This window comes from Castanea sativa, chromosome 1 (assembly GCF_040712315.1).
Source record: "Castanea sativa cultivar Marrone di Chiusa Pesio chromosome 1, ASM4071231v1".
NCBI lineage: Eukaryota > Viridiplantae > Streptophyta > Magnoliopsida > Fagales > Fagaceae > Castanea > Castanea sativa.
In genome coordinates this window covers 38,031,592-38,055,110 of record NC_134013.1, presented here as the reverse complement: position 1 = coordinate 38,055,110, position 23,519 = coordinate 38,031,592, and positions in this window count along the sequence as shown.

Here is a 23,519-nt window from a genome sequence, read left to right as displayed (position 1 = left end):
TCTCATAGTTCCTGAAGTAGAAGTGCCACTCAAAGCATAGAGAGTAATCTTAGCATCTTCTTGATCTTGCCCAGTCTGATCTGCATTTCCGTTTTCCTCCAATTCAATGATGTGAACTCTAGAATTGTTGTTTTCTTGAGCCAACTCCACATAATCCAGAAGAAATAGCATTGCATTCTTGCACTTGTGGCCAGGACCCCACTTCTTATCACAATTATAACATAATCCCTTCTTCTTTCTTTCTTCCATTTGAGTAGGGGAGATTCTTTAAATGGGCAGCCTTGCTTTAGACTCCAAAAGAGGAGTGGTTTTGGGAGGAGCACCTAAAATGGAAGGCTTTCCTTGATCCACTTGGACCTTAGCACTGTTTTTACAATTCCAATTATATTCTTCTTGGATCTTTGCCAAACAAAAAGCCTCATTCAATGACTTGGGGTTGAGCATCCTCACTGGCAGCCTTATTTCATCCCTTAATCCACTAAGAAAACAACTTAGCTTGTGAGCAACAGGTAACCTTTTAATCCTATTGGACAAAACCTCAAATTGGGCTTTATACAAAGACACTGAAGTAGTCTGCCTCAGCCTAGTAAGTGTCTCCATGGGATCATCATAAGCCATGGTGCCAAATCTAATGTGCAAGGCTTGAATCAATGACTCCTAATCAACAAAAAGTCCTACTTCTTCACTATCTTGGAACCATAGTAGAGCCTCACCCTCCATATGAAACAAGGCTAGCATCAATTTCTTTGCAATTGGTGTATTGTAATACTTGAAATATTGGTTGGCTTTGTAAACCCAACTTGCAGGATCTTCACCAGAGAACTTTAGGAATTCCAACCTCATAGGGTGAGACGGAGCCAATGATGAAGAATCAGCATACCTGGATTCATTGTTTGTTGGAGATTGAGGCAATCCCCCTTGATCAGAACCACCACGCCTCTGCATGAAGATTGCTAGTTGTTGATTCATCTCGTTCAAAGTATGTGTATGCACTTCTTAAATAGTTCACATTTCTTGAATTTCTTTAGCATGATGATCAGACACAGTCCTAAGCAAAGCAAGAGCTTCCTGAGTTGCAGTAGTGGTTGAATGTGTCTCAACCATGGCTGAGGAAAGCCTTGCTTTGATACCAAATGCTAGGAATTGGGAAAATTATACAGTTGAATTTGAGGAAAACAAGCCTCCAAGAACAAGGGTCAAGTGAGAACAGAGAGATAGAGAGAATAGAAGGAATAGAGAGAAGAATTCTAGAGAGCAACAACAATCAAGTTCATTCTAATTCCATACACATCTCCCTAGCCTAATACCTCTCAGTAACTAACTCTAGGCTAGTTGTGTAACCACCTTGCCAGCCCATTCCCTCCAACTAACTAACTATATCAACTCACTCTAATGCCACACAAGTCTGATGTAAACACATCTCCAATACAAGTAATACACATATATCTATACTAAAATACAAGTATACAATGCCATCTAATCAAATACAACATTATCTAAGCACAGCCACATTACACACTGAGGTTGCACTAGCACATGCACACCTCATCAGCTGTGCACGCATGCCCCATTAGCAGCATACACACCCCTCATCAGCAGCCCAAGCACATCCAGTAGCACCTCACCATGCAGCAACACACGCATGCCTCATCAGCACCACACACACTCCCCGTCAGCACCCCACACACATATACACCTATACACTCCTAACAAAATCTTTGGTATGAGATGAATCTTGTGGTACACGTGGTTTCCTTATCAAGAATTTATCCATAGTAACAACAAAATAATAAGGGACAAACTATAAGTTCATTGGGTATATTGTTTTCTAGTATAAGGAAAATATAATTATTGTTGCTAAAATTTAATCTTAGAAATCATCTTTTAACTTCTACTGTAATAAAGTTATTAATTATTCTTGTTAAATGAAATTTAATTATTATTGATTAGAATACTTTGATTTATTATTTATTAATTTTTATCTTTACTCTTTCAATTCTTTTATTTAACAATTCAACTCAATTTTGATAGCTTATTGGTCTTTGCAATTCATTAAGAAGATTTTTTTGTGTGTGTTTTTTGCATTACTCTACTAAAAATTTAACACAACAACACAATCATTTAAAAAAAAAATATCTTTACTCCCCACTTCCATTACCTCACACTTAATTGTCTTTTAGTGTTTACATTTTTTTGCCCACTTAATTGTCTTATTTTGAGATTTAAGATCAACAAATTACTAGTTTTGGTTGTTGTGCTTGCTATTTTTTTTCCTATATTTTTAAATCAAATTGGATTGTTGTTGGTTTTTTTTCTTCTTCTTTTTTTTTTCTAAAAAGACCAAGATAAAGATTGGTGTTGAATTGGTTTGTTGTTAAGCTTCTTATAGGGGTTCAAAAATTTCTTTTAGAGTGGGAAAACAAAAAGAATTAAAGAAATTATATATAATTTTTTTTTGTCCCAAGTCAAGGTTCATTTGAATCCCCTAGAGGATATGTGGTGTTGCCACTGGTGCTAATCATCCAGCTAACCATATGTTGATCATCCAGGTTCTTTCCTCAATTGCTCATATCCTCCTACTTTATTTTCTTATAATTCCATAAATACCTTCTTCTTCTTCTCCTCCTTCTTTTATATATACTAGTTGCTAACCCGTGCAATGCACAAGAAAGGCATTAAGTATAATATATGATTTAAGCTTGGTTTATTTATTAACAATTATATATTATAAAAGGACGAAAAAAAATTCTTGTACAATTATTATTATTATTTACAATGCATAAAAATAAACTTATGGAACATAAAATAAATTTTTTTTTTTTAAAGTCATTATAAATTAACAGAATTTGTTAATGCACTTGGAATTGAATTTGTTCCCCAAAATATGCAACTCTTTATCTAACTTAAAAATGAAATCTATAAAATATGAATTTAATACATTAAAAAAAGTTTGATATCCCTAAACTTATATTTAGGGGTTTCTATTGTAGCAACCACACTATCATTTGTTATGAGAAATTTAGTTAAAACCCATAATTCTTATCCCATAACCAAAGATTCTCAATTAATGTAAAAAAAAAAAAAAACAGAGCATCAAACATATCAACTCCTATACCCATTTAACAAAATTTGCATCACATAGAATATTCTCTAATTTTGTCACAAATAGTCAATCCTCTTCTACAATATCCAAGGACTAAACCTTAAAATAACCCTACTTAAAATTTGGAATGGTGAATACTATTAGTGGATATCAATAATTACAAACATTATCTATTTTGATTGCCTACAATAACAGGCTAAATGGCTATAGTAGATCTTTGTATATAGAGAACAACCTTATTGTTTAAAACTAAATTAAATGAATGGGTTTACAATAGAATTAGGTCTCTTGGGCCTACACACATAAACCTAACACCTTTAACAATTTAAACATTCTTGTAGGGACGTCAAACAATGAATTACCCACAATGAGAAAACCATGGCCAAAGAAAAAAAAAACCATGGCCAAAGAAATAATTGGTGCCATATTAAAGTACATGGGTTATGCAAAATATGTGCGGGAAGTGGAGAGTTGGGACGAAGCAACATACCAAAAGCAATAGAGGGGGAAACTATTGAAATATAAGAAATATAGCATGGAAATATAGCTCATATTGAAGTATAATACACAGCCACCTTAGAGATTCAGGATGAAGCAACATACCAAAAGCTGTCCAGTTGGGACTCTAATTCATGGTGAAGGTATTGGCTTGGGGTGGAGGCATGGAACGTATAGGGAGTTGAGAGGAAAGCAACAACCTTTATTCTTAGAGACTCACATCTCTTTATTCACTTGGGACTCTAATTCATGGTGAAGCAATTGGCATGTATGACATTTTTGTTTTTGTTTTTTAATACGCCACTTCTTCTTTGTACCTTAGAACAAAGAACTCTTAAATAAATAAATAAATAACCGGTATTTTTGTTTGTTTTTTTTAATACGCTACTTCTTCTTTGTATCCTAAGAACTAAGAGCCCTTAAAAATATGAGAATGGTTGGGTCTGGAAAAAGAGTCATATGTATTTTTTTCCTTAAGCATATCCAAACGAAAAGCTATTTATGATGATTTTTTAGAAATTAATATAAATAATAATAGGATTAGAAGAAGAATTTGGATTTTAATATTAATATTAGAAATTATAGATAAATTAATAATAAAATGATTAGATGAAGAATTTGGATTATAATCAAATTAAAATTTTTATCAACTTAGAAATTATAGGAGAAGAAGATAAGGACAAAAATATATATATTTATTTATTTTTAAAAAAATCTTTAAAATTTTTTGCAATTTTAGAAATTAATATTTGTTGATGGAAAAATTTTGATGTTCCCAAGTAAAATGTGGGGAAGCCAAACCGAAACTCAACAATGGGCTCTTGAGATAAAACCCAAAGGTTTTCGGTGTAGTGATAAGCTTGTCCAAGCAAGAGATAAAGGCTGCACCTTGACAAAAAAAAAAACAACAAAGCCTAGAAAAGACTTACTTATTTGGGTTAGTGGTCATTTTATGTATTACAAGAAGAATAAATTCTCCAGTGGCAGGGTAAAATTATACTTAAGGTCCAACAATAAATTATTAAACAAATTTAGGAAAGTGTTCACTTCTGGAAGTCCTTGTGTGTCTTGGTTAGAAGGGTCTACGATACTTTCAGCCATCATTACATCAATATGAGGGAAGAATTCTATTGTTACAAATATATTGTATCCTTCAATAGTAAGACAAGAAGTTAAGACTAATGGTCCCATAGTGAAAAGAAAAGGGTTATTTGGCATGGTGTGAAAGGAGAGAGAGATTCCAGCTCAGTGCAACAAGTGTCAACCAAGATTCTCAAGGAATATGTATGTGATACATGAGTAGGATAGGTATTTTGAATGAGTGGGTGTGTAGGCTTATAGTGGGATGGTGAAAGTGATGCTGAACCAAATATTTAATGGGAAAAGGTTTATTTGTGGCTGATTAGGGAGCATTTATGACCTGAAGGTATGCAGAAAAAGGGGAAGGAATGTCTGGGTATGAGCTAAGAGAGGTGATTTATGAGTTGGGGAGAACTAAACTACAAGCAGAAATTTGGCAAAGTAGCAAGAATAATAGAATTTTTAGATGGGTTGGTGTGTGTTTTGTGGGCTTGTGTGCTTAAGCTTTTATAGCGGAGTTTAGGAAAGTATTAACTAGCAAAAGTCAATAAATGTAGAACTGATCGGAGGGCCGAATAGCAGGCTTAATTATCCTAGGATTTGGTCATAAATGGGAGGTTTGCTTTTGGGGCTGCTTTGCTACTTTGGGTAATATGACACATGGTGAGTATTTGGAGTAATATTGCATTAAATGTCAAGATTTTTGAAGTCGAGTTTAACCAATAGGATTAAGGCAGGTATTAGAGAAGAATCTTAGTGCTGCATCTAAGATTGAGACCCTAAGAAGTAGGATTCAACACCTCAAGCCAGGTGTCAATTTTAAGCCCACTTCAAAGGGTTCTGCTAGAGATCCCTTCATACCCTCCAAACCTGTGTTCCCAAATTTTCCCCTTTTAGGATTCATGGGCTTGGCACATGAATCAGCCCCTGAACATTTAGGGCATTTATAGACTTGATTTGTTGAGATTCAAGTGACTTGGTTGTGGCCTCTTTCGGCTGGAGATGGAGTCTCGAGGAAAATCATGACATTCCATTACCCATTAGACTTCTAGCTCCTAGTATAACTTCTGGACACTGTTCTCGTCAGAAAAGGGTGGCAGAAAGTTGATGGGACAGCTCCTAGTTCACTCTTAGAGATTTGGGTGCCCCTTGTGGAGATTCTTGGCTGGACCTTGGTTAAGGGTGGACAAGAGGGGCTGATTATCTAGTTCACTTTTCTGCCTTTGCTGGGATTTTAAGATTGGGCTTTGCTTCACATGGGCCAAGCCCCTTGGCTAGGCTGTGCTTGCTCCCTTTTTACTTGGGCTTGTCCTTTCTTCACAAGATGTTTGAACCTACAAAATGATATATTTTGCCATGGGTTTTCATTCCTTATGGGCTCTCATTGTTAATTGATATTCAATATAGTTTAGGTTTTGATTAATATTTGTAATGGGTCTTTGGGTAATGATTTTGTAATACTCAAAATAATAGCATGAGCTTTAATTATTTCAAGATGCTTTGTAAATGATATTTACTATTTGAAATAATGAGTTCCATACCATAAGTAATATTTATGGTTAATACTCACATTATGATTCAAATAATAGACTTGAATAATGAGTTTTGAAAAATAAGTATTATGAATGTTGTGATGTAAGATAGATGGTGAACATGTGTTCTCATGTGAATTCCATAAGCTTAGAATTTGTTATGAAATAGATGTCATGGGCCTAGGATAAATAATCATAACTTCCCAAAAGTTTCAGTAAAATGATTGCCATGGGTTTTGAAAATAGATAGTTGCCATAAATGTTATGGGCTTGTAATATTATCGTAATAAGTTTAAGAACTTAAAACATTTCTCATCACTAGACTTTAAATAATTACAATATAATATCTCGCCAAGTATTAATATCCTTGGGCTTTTAAAATGGTGCCAATGTAAATTGGGCTATAATATTGCCAATGAGAATTGAGTTTTTGATGTTACCAATGAGAAGTGAGCTTTTAATATTGCCAGTGAGAACTAGGCTTTTTGATATTGCCAGTGGGAACTGGATTTTTTTGATATTGCCAATGAAAATTGGGCTTTGGTGGTGCCATGTAGCAGTGGGCTTTTGATGGTTTCATGTAGTAACGGGCTTTAAGGTGCCAAATAGCAACAAGCTTTGGAGTACCATTTAGCAATGAGCTTTAGGGTGTCATGTAGCAATGGGCTTTAAAGGTGCCGTGTAGCAACAGGCTTTGATAATTGGCCATGGGTTTGAATCATGGTCTTTGATTATGGATTTGAATTCCATTAAATGAAAATGTATTGCTATGAGTTAAATTATGGGCTTTAATTATGGATTTGAATTTCATGAAAATGTCTTGCCATGAGTTGAATCATGGGCTTTGATTATGGATTTGAATTCCATAAAATAAAAATGTACTGCCATGAGTTGAATCATGGGCTTTAATTATGGATTTGAATTCCATAAAAATGTTTTGCCATGAGTTGAATCATGGGCTTTAATTATGGATCTGAATTCCATTAAATAAAAATGTCTTGCCACGAGTTGGATCATGGGCTTTCTCAAATATTGCTAAGCATGGGCATTTTGGGCTTCTTTAAAAAGAATGAAATTTCAACTTGCTCGATAAATAATTTAGGGGTGAGTCTAAATTACAAGCTTTACAAAAATATTGAATCTCGTGAGCTTTATTTTTGTGGCCCAATTTTATGGTCGTAGGAAGAATAGTTGTGGGCTAGCATAAAAATTTTGGTGAAGCCCAATAATTTGTTGGTGATGTTTTATTTATTTTTTAAATAAATAGATGGTGTTTAAATAATATCAAGTGTAAAAAAAAAATGTACCTTAACAATATTAATAATGAAAGGATTAGAAGAAGAATTTGGATTGTAATATTAATATTATAATTTATAGATAAATTAATAATAAAATGATTAGATGATAAATTTGGATTATAATCAAATTAAATTTTTTATCAACTTAGAAATTATAGGAGAAGAAGATAAGGACAAAAAAAATGTATTTATTTATTAAAAAATCTAACTTAATATTACTAAAATATAAAATGTAAAATATAAATAAAACATAAATGTATAAATTCATAAAACATAAATAAATAAATAATATGGGTGATGATGTGGAAAATTGTGGAGCAAGTCAACAAACGGTCAAAGGTTTCAGTTATATATATACTAGTTATTGGCTCATGCTTTGCACTAGGGCTAAGTTTGGGTTGTTTCGGGTCGAGTTTCTAGCCACCCGTAACTAGACCTGAATTTTCTAGGGAGGAACCCAACCCAACCTGAAAATGTAGGTTTGTGGCCGGGTTGAGTTTTGGGTTGGTCTCGGGTTAGGGTTTTTTTCAAAAAAAAAAATTCCCCTTCCCTGCTATTGAAAAAATCTCATCAAAGAAAAAAACTATTAGATGAGAATTTTTAAAGAACACTTTTTTTATAATTGATTTTTAAGAATAGTCAAAATAATTTAGACGTTTACAGTAATAGTTAAATTTTCATTAAATAAAATGAATTAAATAGTATCAACTATTTTTTTTATTAGCTTCTATCTTTTCTCACAACTCACTTGCCAAATCCCTCTATTATATCCAACATATATGCATGTATCATATAAGCAATTGAGATTGACCTGCAATTGAGCACCTGTTATTTTGGGCTCCATAAATTATTTCCATTATTCAAAATGAAACTTAATTAGAAGAGAATTTGACTAAATTATATATGTTACACATGAAGACATGACTCAAAATGAAACTTAACTTTTCAAATGACAAATTTGCATCAGGAAAATTTCAATTTTGGTTATAACAAAAAAATGAATTTCCATATACAATTACATCCTATTGATAAGTATAATTTCTTAGAATATATTTAGATTGCTTGATTTTTTCATTAATTTGAACGAAAAAAAAAAAGATGGCAAGCAAAAGAGCTTCAAGGTTGAGAAAACATGGTAACTTTATTTATTTATTTTTTAAAGATCAGGTGGGTCGGGTTGGACCCAAGACCTAAGTATTTGACACAGAACCGAACTGAGCAATTATTCAATCCGCCCAAAACTCTTCAGGTCGAGTCGGTTAGATTGGTCAAGTAGGCCAGATTCATGCTTAGTCCTACTTCACCCGATCTTTTTCTTCAACTTATTACAATTTATAAATATTATAAATAGGCTTTTTATTAAGAAAAAACACTATTTGTTTGAGAGAATGTGTTATTATTATTATATACAAAAGTTTTTTGTTGTTATTTTACGTGGTTCTCTATTAATTTGTGTTTGAATTTAATTAGAATGTTTACATATGTGAAAATAAATAAATAAATTCTTTCAACAATTTTTTTTGAAAAAAAAGTCTACACCAATACTTAATAACAGAAATGGCATTAGATTTGCTATATAACAAAAAATGAAAAAAAAAAAATTGACTGTACGCTAATCTATGGAGAACATCGACAACAATAGAATTCTATTATTATTAAGATAAATGATGTGGGAAGCTTTGTAACACTCTGTTTATTGCTAATTAAAAAGTAAGTTTCCAAATAGAACTCCATTAGCATCAAGAGAAGGGAAACTCGTGGATTCATCGTCTCTTTCTGATCTCTCTCTCTCTCTCTCTCAAATTTGTTAAATTTCTAGGTGATTTTTTAATATATTTTATTTATCAAAGAAAACAGCAACTCATTTCAAAAAGGAAAAGAAATTTGACATAATGCGAAAAGGAAAATATTAAATAACTTGAAAAAGCAAGAGAAGTTAACAAAGTCATTCCTTTTTCAGGATTCTTTTTTTGCTATTGAAATTTATAGTGTTATTATATGTTAATATTTAGTGCGCAGTTATTGTTTATTAATAAAATTTCAGATTTATGAGTTACAAAGGATATGATATGACAACTTATTGATTTAAAAAAAAAAAAATACAACCCATTTTATTGCAATTATTTTTATGTTTCCATGTGTAACAGAAAAGGTCATTAAAAAAAGAGATTAAATTCAATAAGGACGTGGTGTAAAACCTAAGTTGTACCCCACCAATCCCAACATGCCACATCATCATATTATATGTTAAATAATAGGCACAACCACACTCAATCAAATCTAATATTTATTTGAAAATTCAACTTAAGTATGAGTTTATTGGGATATTATTATGTGTGGTATGGTGTGTTGAGTTTTAAGTAAAAAACTAATATTTTAATATCTTATTAGATGGTGTAAAATATGAGTTTTACACCCTATCTGTAAGTGCAGAATTTGTACCCGGTCCAGTCACCAAATGGACTCAGGCCCAAAGAGCCTTATACAATAAAATTTGTAGAGTATGGGCTTGAAACCTAGACTATGGATATTGGATAAAGAGAAAAATCTGGCTAGATTGCCATTATCCGCGTGTTCAATAGATGAGAATAACAAAGAAACTCTCCTCGGACGTAAGCCGAGGACCACTTGTATTGCCTTTTTTTCTTTAAGAACAATATTACAACTACAGTTCAAGTATTCCATCCCCCCCTTTTTCTTCTGCCATCCTCCACCTTTTATATCTCCCTTGTTCTCTTGTATCCATCTTCTTCTTCATTTTTTCTTCTACGTGTATTATAAATCTTCTAATTAGATACTTGTCCCATCCAGCACCTTCTTGAAATCTTCAAATACTAGCTGGAAGGCTAAACCTTACTGTTCAGAGGTCATTTCTCCATTAATGCGGCCAGGGAGGTAGGTACAGGGTCTTTAATGCGGTGGTAGCAGCCTTTTCCCCTATGATATTTCTCATATGTTCTTCCTTCTAATAACTGGGTGGATTACGCCTTTACCCAACAGATCTTCCAGAACTCTCTCTCCAAACACCTTGGCATGTCCTATGACCTTTACTTGACCCATCCGAGGAGATGCCCCTCCTCGGACAGATCCTCCAACCCTTTTAGCATGAACTGGCTTGCGGGCCTCAAAGGCTCTGCTTGGATAGGCTTACTCCACCAAATCAGGCCCAAAACCCAAATGCATATTTTAATTATTTTACCCCCACAATAGCCCCTCAAAACTTCATTTTTCTCCCCATCCGAGGAGAGAAATGGAGTTTTGAACCAACAGCACAGCCTCCACACGCTTTACGAATCGCCACATGTGTAAGGGTCACTTCGCTTCCTTTAAACCACCCTGACGCTTCGAAATCCGTAACCTTCGCATTAATGGTTGCAAGTTACGTCTTGTTCCCCACGTTCAACGGTGAGATGCGCATCTAACGGTCTGGATCCCTTCTAAAAATTTGGGCGGGATAACTCTGAATCGAGGCCGCCTCCCACAAGGCAACTAGGAAACCAAATTTCAATCTATCCTTTCAAAAATCAATCAAATCTAAGAATCGCTCATTCTCTCTCCTCTCAAGAAGCTCGTGAAGAATCGTCTAGCTATTTCCCGTAAGTTCTCAATCTTCTTTATTCATTTCCCCTCGGCCATTGTCCTCGGCCACCAATTACATATTTTCCCTCTCTAAACATCCGTTCTTACCCTCACCAAATGGGTAGATTCAAGTGTTTAGTAGATACCGACGCTGGTATGGAGGGTTTTTGGGCCAAGTACCACATTCCCTAAGACGTAGGCTTAAAATAGTACCCTTCAGAAGCCATAGGTAACGCTAGAAAAGAGGGGGAAGTTATTATCCCCATTATCGCATTCCTAGAAGGTGGGATGACCCTTCCCATAAAAAACGTAACCAGCGAGTACCTACGCAACCATAGGTTATGCCCAGATCAATGTACACCCAACGTGTTTAGAATCCTAGGTTGTGTCGATGCTCTAACGAGCAAATGGGTTTGAACCTCTCATGGCACGACGTTGTTTACATGTATGAGTGTCATAAGCTTAAAGACGTAGGGTATTACCTTAAATTCAGATCTAGCATTGTTAGGCTTATATCCTGTCTTCCCAAATCCAAAAAAGGCATGAAAGACGACTACCTTATCGCTTCGGGAAACTGGTTTGACGATCCTCATTGCCTAGTAAAATGGGGAGACCCAAGTGTGACTCTATAGGAGTTAGATTCCCTAACCTGTGACTTAGTCCTATTAACTTCACCATTTCTGATTAAATTATTTCTTATTACCCTTTTTAATTGATATTCACTGCTGACCTAACTATACTTGTCTCTTCGGATATTTTTGCAGACAAACAACACGTACGGCCTCGTCTGAGCCTTTGCAGCGTCGTGGACCTCAATCGCGTTCTTCGATCCAAAGTGTTTGTATGCAAAGACCTGCAAGTGAGGGTAGCCCATCTGATATTAGGATACGATCCTTTATCAGACGACTACCAAGAGATTGGCAACACGATCACTGCAGGTGACCAAAGACGTAAAAGGATAGATATTTCAAGACAAGGCTTCCTTTCTGTCCACGAACTTCCAGACGACCCCTCCGTCATCTTGTACTCTCGCCCCATCGCAGCAGTTCCTCTCTAGGCGCATTCCCAGATGACAGCCATCCGAGAAGAATCGACATCTTCGCAACAATCGCTTGACGAGGAAATTGATCAGTTTCGCCTTGAAGAAGCTGAGAGACCTTAAGAGGATCACCTTGTCATCCTCTCGGACGAAGAACACGTGCCTGCAGAAACTTCTGGCATAAAGGGTTTGGTAATAGCACAGCCCGACTCTAGCTTCGAGGAAGACGACATGTCTACCCTTAGAAAGCTGATGTCTAGGAGGGGCACACAGGCTCCCAAAAAGGACGCGGTTGGGTTGCAACCACCTTCCATTCTGCCACCACCCCCTCTTCCCACTGATCCTAAGATTCCCATCCTAGAGCCTAAGAAGAAGAGGAAGAACGAGGTCGAGGAGGCAGATATGGAGAGGCAAAAGAAACTTAAGCAACAACAACAACAACAAAAAGTAGGCAGAGGTAAATCGCGTGCCTCTTCAGTAGAGAGTGGGGAAAGCCGTGACCTGGCTGAGGTACGTCGTACGCAAGCCAACTGGTCTCCTGCGTTAAAGTTAGATGGGGCCCCCATTTCCTATCAGTCCAGTATTAGCGCATTCCAGCAAGGACATGCTCATCACCTGGCTAACGCATTGGAGCAACCTCTTCTCCTACCGAAGGACATGGAAGCTCTAGATAATATGACTCAGCCACATCTCTTTCTCTCCTTCAAAAGGGACTTGGCTTTGGTGAGTATCCTTCAATTACCTCCATCTTACTGCTTTCATTACGCTTTAGCATAAAGTTATTCATATGCACTTTGAATTTGCTTCAACAATAATGCATTTGTTCAATATTTCATTGCAGGCCATACAAGAAGTCTTTGCTGCGGAGAAATGGGTGGAAGATTCTCGGAAAAAGGCTACAACTGAACTCGAGGTCAGAATGGAGATCGAGAAGGCTTTAGGCCAAGCCCTAGCAGAGAACAAGAACCTGACCAAGCAGTTGGCAGATGAAAAGAGGGAGAGAAATGGTGCCGAGGCTAGCCTTAAAATGATCAGAACTCAGGTGGAGGGGCAACGCAAACTTCTGCGTCAGAAGGACGAGGACCTGTCTAAAGCTCAGCAAGAAAACTATAACTTAAATAAGGAGCTTGCCCGAGTGAAGGAAGAGGCTTGTACCCTTAAGGAGACTATGGAGGCTGCTAAGAAGGCTGCTTACAATGAAGGGGTGGAGGTGACAGAAGATCGACTGACAGAGGAGTTGGCAGAGCTATGTAGGGAATATTGCCAACAAGTATGGGCAGAAGCCCTGAACGTGGCAAGAATCCCCACGACCTCTGAATTGAGGAAACCTGAGAACATTTGGATTCCTTGGGACATCCAAGTATTCAAAGAGCTTCCTCCTGTCACATCTACCCCCGAGAAAGCGCCTTCAACACAGCCATCCATTATTCAAGAACCCTTTCCAACTCCTAAAGAACCTGCTGGCTTCGACAAAGAGAAGGAACAATGTGACGAAGCCGAGAAGCGTCCGAGCAAGGACGCCGAGCCAAACGTTCCTCCACCAGTGGCAAAGGACAAAAGGAAACAAGTCCAAACCTCATTCGAAGCAGAACTTAAACAAACAGAGGAGGAGGATAAGACCAAAGGAGCTGCCAGCAAGTACTGTAATATGTAAAGTACAACAACACATAGTCTAAGACTTCACTTGGTATTTAGTTTGGGACATAAAGCAAACCGTCAAACTTACCATGGTTTATCAATATGTCAGTTTCCAATAAGGCATGTAACCACAGGATATGGTTTCTGTTTGATGCTTAGCGTAATGGACCGAAATATTAATTTCCCTAAAGTAGAAGGTCCGAGGACCCGACGTAACTAAGGTTCTGTTTAACATTCAATAAGATATCAATTTCCACAAGGTACGTGGTCCGAGGACCAAACATGACCAAGTTTCTGTTTAATATTTATAACATATAGATCGGAATGTTAATTTCCCCAAAGTAGAAGGTCCGAGGACCCGACTTAACTAAGGTTCTGTTTAACATTCAATAAGATATCAATTTCCACATGGTACGTGGTCCCAGGACCAAACGTAACCAAGTTTTTGTTTGATATTTATAACATATAGATCGGAATGTTAATTTCCCCAAAGTAGAAGGTCCGAGGACCCGACTTAACTAAGGTTCTGTTTAACATTCAATAAGATATCAATTTCCACAAGGTACGTGGTCCTCGGACCAAACGTGACCAAGTTTCTATTTGATATTTATAACATATAGATCGGAATGTTAATTTCCCCAAAGTAGAAGGTCCGAGAACCTGACTTAACTAAGGTTCTGTTTAACATTTAATAAGATATCAATTTCCACAAGGTACGTGATCCGAGGACCAAACGTGACCAAGTTTCTGTTTGATATTTATAACATATAGATCGGAATGTTAATTTTCCCAAAGTAGAAGGTCCGAGGACTCGACTTAACTAAGGTTCTGTTTAACATTCAACAAGATATCAATTTTCACAAGGTACGTGGTCCGAGGACCAAATGTGACCAAGATTCTATTTGATATTTATAACATATAGATCGGAATGTTAATTTCCCTAAAGTAGAAGGTCTGAGGACCCAACTTAACTAAGGTTCTGTTTAACATTCAATAAGATATCAATTTCCACAAGGTACGTGGTTCGAGGACCAAACGTGACCAAGTTTCTGTTTGATATTTATAACATATAGATCGGAATGTTAATTTTCCCAAAGTAGAAGGTCCGATGACTCGACTTAACTAAGGTTCTGTTTAACATTCAATAAGATATCAATTTCCACAAGGTACGTGGTCCGAGGACCAAACATGACCAAGTTTCTATTTGATATTAAGAATAATAAATCAAAATACCACATACTGATAATTAAACAGACATGACAAAAGTGACTTTCATTAATAGTAATACCTTCGCAGGTTACTTACATTCCAAGGGCGTTGTACAATTTTTTCATCTAGATTAGCTAAGCGATATGACCCTATGCCCGCTACAGAAGTGATTCGGTGTGGTCCTTCCCAGGTAGGTGCTAACTTTCCCCACGCTGGATTCTTGGAAGTACCCATGACTTTCCTTAAGACCAAATCTCCAGGCGCAAGTGGCCTTAGTTTCACATGAGTATCATATCCTCGTTTGAGCTTTTGCTGATAATAAGCCAGTTGAACCAGGGCGGCCTCTCGCCGTTCCTCAACCAGATCCAGGCTTTTCTCTAGCAAGCCATCGTTATTTTTCGGGCTGAAAGAACTCGTCCTTAATGTCGGAAACCCAGATTCCAAAGGTATCACTGCCTCGGCCCCGTGAGTCATGGAAAAGGGTGTTTCTCTTGTGGATCTTCGCGGTGTAGTCTGATATGTCCACAAAATGTGTGGCAACTATTCTACACATCTACCCTTTGCGTCATCCAGCCTCTTCTTGAGTCCACTGACTATAACTTTGTTAACGGCCTCGGCCTGCCCATTTCCCTGAGGATAAGCTGGAGTGGAGTATCTATTTGTGATGCCCAAGTCACTACAATACTTCCTGAAAGCTTTACTATCAAACTGCACGCCATTATCTGAAATAAGTGTGTGAGGTACCCCAAATCTAGTGATAATGTTCTTCCAGACAAATTTCTTGGTGTCTACATCCCTAATATTTGATAAAGGCTCAGCTTCAACCCACTTGGTAAAGTAATTAGTTCCCACGAGTAGCCATCTTTTATTTCCCATAGCCCTCAGAAAAGGCCCAACTATATCCAGTCCTCATTGAGCGAATGGCCAGGGACTAGACAAAGGATTAAGGACACCACCAGGCTGATGGATGTTGGGAGCAAATCTCTAGCATTGGTCACATTTTCTTGCGTAGTCCTGAGCCTCTCTCTGCATATTGGGCCACCAATATCCCTGGGTCAGAGCTCTATGGGCTAAAGATCTCCCTCCAGTATGACTTTCGCAAATCCCTTCGTGCAATTCTTCCAAAAGCGCCTCCGTCGCTTCAGGGTGTACACACAGCAAATATGGTCCAGAAAAGGAACGTTTATACAGCTTCTGATCCTCAGACAGCTAGAATCGAGGTGCCTTTCGACGAATCTTATCTGCTTCAGACTTCTCCTCGGGCAAAACATCGCTTTTTAGAAAAGAAACTACGGGGCCCATCTAGCTAGGTCCAAGTCTTACTTGATGAATACGGATGGTACTTGCATTTGTTAAAGCAGGCTTCAGCAAGTCTTCAATGAGGATAATCCTAGGCAAACCCTGAGCCGAGGATGTTGCTAAAGTGGCCAATGAGTCTGCATGTGTGTTTCCACTTCTAGAAACATGCATTAGGATAAAAGAATCAAACTTGGATTGTAAACATTTGACCTTGGTCAGGTATTCTTGCATTCTCGAATCCCTAACCTCTATAGTCCCCATCACTTGGCCCACGACTAACTGAGAATCTGAGGACATATGAACTGACTTTCCCCCCATTTTCTGGACCATATCCATACCAACTAAGACAGCTTCATACTCAGCCTTGTTATTAGTAGCCGAGAACGCCAATCTCAACTATTTTTTGAAGGTGATTCCTTCAGGGGATACCAAAACAAGTCCGATGCTTGACCCTGTCTGGTTTGCCACGCCATCAACATATGCTTTCCAGACCGGAAGTCCTTCGCCTGTGATCATACCAATTGATTTTTCATCCATGTGCAACTCCTTTGCAATTTCTTCTAATAAAGGTTCGGCGAATTCTGCCACCAAATCGGCAAGGATCTGGCCCTTCACGTAGGTGCGAGGCATATATTTGATATTGAAAGTTTCCAGAGTAGTTCCCCACCTGGCTACCCTCCCTAAGTAGTCAGCACTTCCCAATACTGACTTGAGAGGAAGTTGAGTCAAAACCACAGCGGTTGTGGGATTGGAAGTAATGAGGAAGCTTCCGCGTAGCATGAACTACGGCCAGAATCGCCTTCTCCAAAGGTAGATATTGCACCTTAGCTTCATTCAAAGATTTACTAACACAGTAAACCAGTCTCTGTACTCCACTATCGTCCCATATTAAAACCAAACTAACTGCATGGATAGCTACAACTATGTATGCAAACAGGACTTCATCGACCTCTGGCCGAGACATGATAGGTGGTCGAGAAAGATACTCTTTAAGTTGATGAAAAGCCAAAGCACATTCCTCGGTCCATTCGAATCTTTTCCACTTATTCAGCAACTGGAAAAAGGGTCTGCACCTATCAGCGGACCGAGAGATAAACCTGCTGAGAGCAGCAGTCATCCCAGTCAACTTTTGAACTTCCTTTATATTTCAAGGTGGTTGCAAGCCATGGATGGCCCTGACCTGTGCCGGATTTACCTCTATTCCTCTATGAGTCACCATGTAGCCTAGGAACTTACCAGAGCCCACCCCAAAAGAGCACTTTGAGGCATTAAGGTGCAACTTGTACTTCCTAAGCGTTTGAAAGGTGTCATCCAAATCTTTCACATGCATAGGTACCGTCTTGCTTTTCACCATCATATCATCCACATATACCTCAATAGTCTTTCCAAGCTGCGACTCGAACATCCAAGTCATCATCCTTTGGTAAGTAGCCCCTGAATTTTTCAAACCGAATGGCATCACTTTATAGTGATAATTTCCCATAGGAGTAATGAAGGTGGTTTTCTCCTGGTTATCCAACGCTAAAGGTATTTGGTGATAGCCTTGGAAGGCATCCAAAAAACTCATTCAAGGATGCCCAACCGTAGCGTCCACCAGCTGATCGATGCGAGGCATTGGAAATGAGTCTTTGGGACAGGCTTTGTTCAGCTCTGTGAAGTCCACATATACTCGCCACTTCCCGTTCTTTTTTTTACTACAACAGTATGCGCCAACCATTCGGGATAGAAAACTTCTTTAATAGCCCCAGCCCTTTTGAGCTTGAGTACTTCCTCCTTGACGGCCTCGACATGTTCTTTGGAAGAACGCCGAGGTGGTTGCCTCCTGGGAATAACGGTAGGATTGACGTTCAAATGATGGCAAATGAAGCTTGGGTCAACCCCTGGAGTCTCATAGGGATCCCATGCAAATACATCAATATTGCTTTCCAAAAACATCACCAATTCCATCTTCTCTTGATGTGGTAGTCGTACCCCAACCTGAAAGAACCTTTCAGGGTCATCATTAATAAGAAATTTTTTCAACTCTTAACACGTTACCTCCTCTGCTGTTACAGCACCGGGCGCATCCAGAGTCGTTAATTGCTATAAGTCTTCCGCAACCAAGGCCGAGGATTCTAGTTTAGCCTGACGCAGTATTGCAGCCGATATGCATTGCCTTGCTACTGATTGACTCCCAAGAATCTCCTCAATTTGTCCTCTCGACGAGAACTTTACTTTGACATGTAGAGTTGAGGAAACAGCTCCCGGAGCATGCAGCTAAGGTCTTGCAACGATGGCCGTATATGGGGAATAAGCATTAACCACAATGAAATCCACATCAACTGTTTCCGGACCTGACCGCATCGGCAAACGAATTTCTCCCTTCGGTATGACGACCTTCCCTTTAAAACTTATCAGTGGTGAATCGTAAGCCATAAGATCCTCAAGCTTTAAATTGAGCCCCCTAAACAAATCAGGGTACATAATATCTGCACCACTACCCTGATTAACCATCACCCTCTTCACATCGTAGTTCCCTATCCTTAAAGTAACCACCAGGGCATCATCATGCAGTTGGATGGTCCCAACTTTATCTTCCTCTGAGAAGCCCAAGATAGGCGGATAAGCACCTTTAATTCTTTTCGGCCTGGAGCCAGACTCCTCGGTGAGAATATGTGATACAAACATCACCCTAGTAGGACAGGAATCGGTCCTGCCTGGGGCTGCAAGGATGACATTAATCGTTCCCAAGGGGAGCTGAGATGAATTATTCCTCTGGTTAATCGAACCTGAATTGCTTCCTTGCCCATTGGGCTGATATAAATGTTGCTTCAACTTTCCTTCACTGACCAGCTGTTCCAAATGATTCCAGAGTGTCCGGCAATTCTCAGTAGTATGGCCTACATTCTGATGGTATTAGCAAACAAGGTTCCGATTCCGCTTCGCAGGATCCCCAGCCATCTTACTAGGCCACTTGAAGTAGGGCTCTTTGCGGACTTTCTCTAACAATTGGTGCCCTGGTTCTCGGAATACGGTGTTAACTACCTGAGGAGTGGCTGAACCAGATTGCCCAGAGAAATCTCTCCTCGGCCTGTTGCTACTGTACCTATCCGACCTGAAATCCCTCCTCTCCTGAGGGATAACCTTCGCCTTACCCTTACCTTGTTGTTGGTCTTCCTTAACCCTTTTATACTCGTCAATATGATCCATGAGTCGACGTACACTCTACACGGGCTTCTTGGTCAGAGATTTCCTTAAATCGTGATCAGTTGGGAGGCCCACCTTAAAAGTGTTAATCGCTACTTCGTCAAAATCGCCGTCGATTTCATTAAACATCTCCCAGTATCTGTCAGAATATGTTTTCAAGGTCTCACCCTCCCTCATGGCCATAGATAAGAATGAGTCCAAAGGCCGAGGAACTCTGCTGCATGTAATGAATCGAGACGCAAATGCCCTAGTGAGTTCCATGAAAGAATCAACAGAACCCGCCTTCAGTCCGTTAAACCATCTCATAGCAACAGGTCTCAGGCTAGAGGGAAAGACTTTGCACATCAAGGTCTCGTTTTGAGAGTGTACCGCCATCCTCTGATTAAAATGACTCACATGCTCAACTGGGTCCGTCCTACCATTATAAATGCTGAAAGTGGGTTGGGTGAACCGTTGTGGAAGCTTTCCCTTCTCAATCCTATGTGAGAAAGGGGACTTGGAGATCTGAAGCAACGCCCTGCTCATAACGTCATTTCCTAAGCCCCTAGAGGGAAAATTTTTATGCCTACTACCCGGACGCTCATCCTTCTCGTAAGAGAAGGTTTCGCTAGGAGGAGTCCTGGACCTTGGACTGTAACTGCTTCCTTAGGAGCCCTTAGAGGAAGGATCGGAAAGAGGTGAGGCTCGCCTTTGTCTGACACGGCGTAGTTTTTTCTTAAGGTGGTCAATCTCCTTCTGCATGGCCTTGGCGTTGTCCTCATGGGTGGCTCTGCTTCCACCACGCGAATGGCTTGCACCGGGGTGTACCGTATGCACACTTCCCTCTCGATCCCTCTGACACTCAAGACGCTCAAGGTGATCTTCACGCTGGGACCCCTGAGACTCTGCATGATGCGAATCTAAGCCTGCCATAATGTTCCAATTCCTTTAGCACTAGATTTCTTACAGACGGTGCCAATTGTAAATGCACAATTTGTACCCGGTCCAGTCACCAGATGGACTCAGGCCCAAAGAGTCTTATACAATAAAATTTGTAGAGTATGGGCTTGAAACCTAGACTATGGATATTGGATAAAGAGAAAAATCAGGCTAGATTGCCGTTATCCACGTGTTCAATAGATGAGAATAGCAAAGAAACTCTTCTCGGACGTAAGCCGAGGACCACTTGTATTGCCTTTCTTTCTTTAAGAACAATATTACAACTACAGTTCAAGTATTCCATCCCCCCCTTTTTCTTCTGCCATCCTCCACCTTTTATATCTCTCTTGTTCTCTTGTATCCATCTTCTTCTTCCTTTTTTCTTCCACGTGTATTACAAATCTTCTAATTAGATACTTGTCCCATCCAGCACCTTCTTGAAATCTTCAAATACTAGCTGGAAGGCTGAACCTTACTGTTCAGAGGTCATTTCTCCATTAATGTGGCCAGGGAGGTAGGTGCAGGGTCTTTAATGCGGTGGTAACAGCCTTTTCCCCTCTGATATTTCTCATACGTTCTTCCTTCCAATAACTAGGTGAATTACGCCTTTACCCAACAGATCTTCCAGAACTCTCTCTCCAAACACCTTGGCATGTCCTATGACCTTTACTTGACCCATCCAAGGAGATGCCCCTCCTCGAACAGATCCTCCAACCCTTTTAGCATGAACTGGCTTGCGGGCCTCAAAGGTTCTGCTTGGACAGACTTACTCCACCAAATCAGGCTTAAGGCCCAAATGCATATTTTAATTATTTTACCCCCACACTATCCTTACCAAATTCGAATTCTTAAAAAAAAAAAAGTGTGTAACACAAAAGGACGAGTATCCATGTTTAATTCACATATTGGCAGTTTTTAGTTCACATGTAAGACAAAAAGATGTAAATCACTTTATTATATTAATTATGTATTCATCTCTTTCCTCTAACACTTAATATGATAATGGCTAGAAGTGTAATGCTCACTTAATGAGAATGGTAATTATTTAGTTTTTTCCCCCTAAAACTCAAAATTAAATGATAATAAATAAGTGTGTTGACACATGTCATTGTTATGTACTTTGACAAGAAGGTGTGTCATCGCAGCATGTATCCTCTCGTTTTAGGAATTCAACTTTTATATAGATAATAATAATGACTAGTAATAATCACACGCATTGCACTCTCTCTCTCTCTCTCTCTCTCTCTCTCTCTCTCTCTCTCTCTCTATCTCTATATATATATATATATATATGAGATGGGTTCAAGTTATACCTGATGTAACTCTTGTAAAATTACATATTTTTTACGCTGTAGATTTCTAAAAGATCTAACAGTTAAAAACAAACAATTAAACATTTATTGTTTCCCATCTTTTTTTTTTTTTTATAATGATTTATTGCTTTCAAACTTGAACCGAAACATATATATATATATATATATATATATATATATATATTATTATGCAAGGAAACTCATAAATATTATTATTTTGAATATCGTGTAAAAGTAAAATTTTAATGAAAGCAGAATCATAATCAAAGAAAAACAATTTTTGTTTTTTCTTCCAATTGATTCTAATCAATAGACATTGTTAGTGAAACAATGATTAAAATTTTATTTATATTATTTTAGTGAAAAACATTACATAGGAGGTCCAAAAATATCTTTCAATATATTAAAATTATTTATATAACACTCGTAAAGATTATTATATAAATTTTGAGACTATACTTTTGATTTATTAAAAAAAATTTAACCAATATATATATTATAAAGAATACTACGATATATAAAATTTTAGTATTATAATATTTATATCAACCATAATGTGAAGGAAAGAAAAACAAAATTTCTTTGATAGTGAGATACAAATTATGGGAAAAATAAAACACTTTTATGAAAAAACTTCCTTTAAATGTATACTATTCTTCTTCTTCTTTTTTTTATTTTTTTTTTATTTTTTTATATCGTGTATGTTAGTTATGAGTTTCAATAAGAATATGTAAAAAGATATGTAACTATTTTTTAGAACATCACACTTGCATAAAATGAAAATAAAATTTATTATTCGAAACATGAATGAAAAAGGTTGTATATAATTTTAGAATAAGCATAAAAATTCTAACCCAAATATTGGATGCATAAACGTTGACAGAGCTATTAGAAACTTTTGTATACATAGTAAATTCCAAAATCATGCAAATACGAATAGACATTTGGATCACCATTGGAAAAAAGTTATATGAAATAACAAAACTGAATATGACCCACTAATTGATTCTCCAAAAAAAAAAAAAAATCACCCACTAGTCAAAACACCAAAAGAAAATATTCGCATTAACATTAGAATAACAACAACAAATTTTAAATAATAAAAATATGTAAATTAATTTTTCTCTTCAAGTATCATTCAATCTTGAATTCCATATACAAAGAGCAATTTGTGAAACAAAATGTATTAAAACAAACCAAAGAGTAAAGGTTAGAGATTAATATAAAAAAGTGTGTGTGCGTGCACGCATGAGAGAGAGAACAAAAAAAAAAAACATTGGTGAAAAAGAATTTCTTATTGGATTTCCTAAGCTTATTAGTTATAATAAGAGGGATAAAGAAATATATTTATATCTAAAAATATGAAGGGGATGAAGGAAAAAAAATGTATTCAGTACTAAAGAGGGAATTAGGAAGGTCAAAGGTTGGGGAAGGTGAATGTTTAAGCAATAAACCTTTCACATGCCATATAGTAAATAGGCAAAACCACACTATTAGTTCTTGAAGTTTATTTTGTGAGCGCAATTGGTTCCTCAAGTATTAAGTGAGCAATATTAGTCCCTCAAATTTTAAAAGTGTGTGATATTAGTCCTTCTGTTAACTGCCATTAGTGAGATTGTCTATGTGGTTAACGGAATAATGACGTAACATTTTTAATTTACTAAAAGTACTTACAAATTGATGTAGCAACTTAAGTGTCTTATGTCATTTTTAATTAATTTTTATTTATTCTTATGGGAAAAAAAAATTATTGACTTCAGCCCCACCCTCTCTTCCCGTGTAAGTCTTTCCCTCTATAACTATATAAGTATTTCCCTTTCACTTCAC